The sequence below is a fragment of the Myotis davidii genome, unplaced genomic scaffold (assembly GCF_000327345.1).
Source record: "Myotis davidii unplaced genomic scaffold, ASM32734v1 scaffold244, whole genome shotgun sequence".
NCBI classification, from domain to species: domain Eukaryota; kingdom Metazoa; phylum Chordata; class Mammalia; order Chiroptera; family Vespertilionidae; genus Myotis; species Myotis davidii.
This window is the reverse complement of record NW_006294993.1, coordinates 1,323,438-1,325,041: the sequence shown is the minus strand read 5'-3', so window position 1 is coordinate 1,325,041 and position 1,604 is coordinate 1,323,438.

The following is a 1,604-nucleotide window of genomic DNA, read 5'->3' as shown; positions in this document are numbered from 1 at the left end:
GGCTGCGGTTCCAGTCCCGCCTCGGAAGTTGGGCTCTTGCTGGGCTGCGGCGTTTGTGGTCAGTCTCCGTCGAGCCTGCGCCTTTAGGCTCCAGTGCACTTCGTCTTGGGTGTGTGGCGGTGCGGGGGCTGAGGCTGTGCCCCCTGCCGTGTGGGAGGCCCTTCAGTTTGCAAACTGCCCTCTCTGTCTCTCCTGGGAGCCCCAAGGCTCCCCGAATGGCCGGTGGTGCCACCTGGCCTCCCTGGTTGGCTGAAGAAGAGACAGAGGATCTGAGTGGAGAAGGGCCTGGGGTGACAGGCCGGCTGGGACAGTCCTGTACTTCCCTCAGCAGCGAAGTGGCCTAGGCTTCAGTGTTCTGCACCGGATCCCCCTGACTTCAGAGCCGAGGGCTTCCTGCCCAGGTGCCGCCTTCTGGGGCCCCAGCTTTCCCCTGTGGGCTCACCTATCCATAGAGTGGGGAGTGTGACTCAACTCCGGGTATTGTCAGGATGTCACCAGCGCTGGGCTGCCACGTGCTGGAAGCTGGGCATTTGCTGTTTGGTTTTACAGCCCAGTGAATGATGTGGGTGTGCTGCCCATTGCCTCTGCAGCTCCTGTCTCGGGAGGAGGCAGGCATCGACCTGCACCAGGGAAACGGGTTGGCAAGTTTCTGGTTTTGAGGGACATGAAGAGTCATCACCATCATCAATCAGGGCCCACTGCATGGCCTGCTCCCCTGCAGGCCCTTTACCCGCCTTTCACCTTGGCGTATCCCTCCTAGTGGCCTCATTGCCAGCACAGGTGGGCCCACCCACTGCCCAGCCTGTCCTTTCCTTTCCCTCTGCCCTTCCAAAGTGCCCAAGAGGCTTCACCACCCAGGCCTGCAAGTTGGATGGGAAGGGAGGTTTTTTGTTGGTTTGTTTTTTTTTGTTTTTGTTAATCCTCACCAGAGGATATTTTTTCCATTGATATTTAGAGAGTGGAAGGAAGGGGGAGACACACACACAGAGAGAAAAACATCGATATGATGTGAGAGAGACACATCGATCGGATGCCTCCCTCACCCAGCACTGGGGATTTAGCCTGCAACTGAGGTACATGGCCTTGATGGGAATTGAACCCGAGACACTTCGGTGCCCAGGCTGACACTTGAACCACTGAGCCACACTGGCTCTGTTTTATTTGATTTTGGGAAAATCAAAACCATCTTTAACAGCTGGGAGAGTTCATGGGCACCTGCACACAGACATCCCTAGGCTTCTCTCTTGGGGATTTAGTCTCTCTGTCTCTCAGAGCAAGCTGGGGAGCAGTGCCCTCTTTAGTCAGGTTTGCGCCCCCAGGCCTCATCAAGCCCAGTCATTGCCTTTGTCTTGGAAAGAGCAGTCCTCAAATTTCATGTGCAGGGAAATTGCCCTTTAGAGCTTCTTCTTTTTTATTAAATACTAGAGGCCCGGTGCACAAAAATTTGTGCACTCGGGGGGGAGGGGGTCCCTCAGCCCGGCCTGTGGCCTCTCGCAGTCTGGGACCCCTCAGGAGATAACCACTTGCTGGCTTAGGCCCACTCCACGGGGGAATGGGCCTAAGATGGCAATCAGACATCCCTCTGGCAGCCCGGCAGCCCTTGG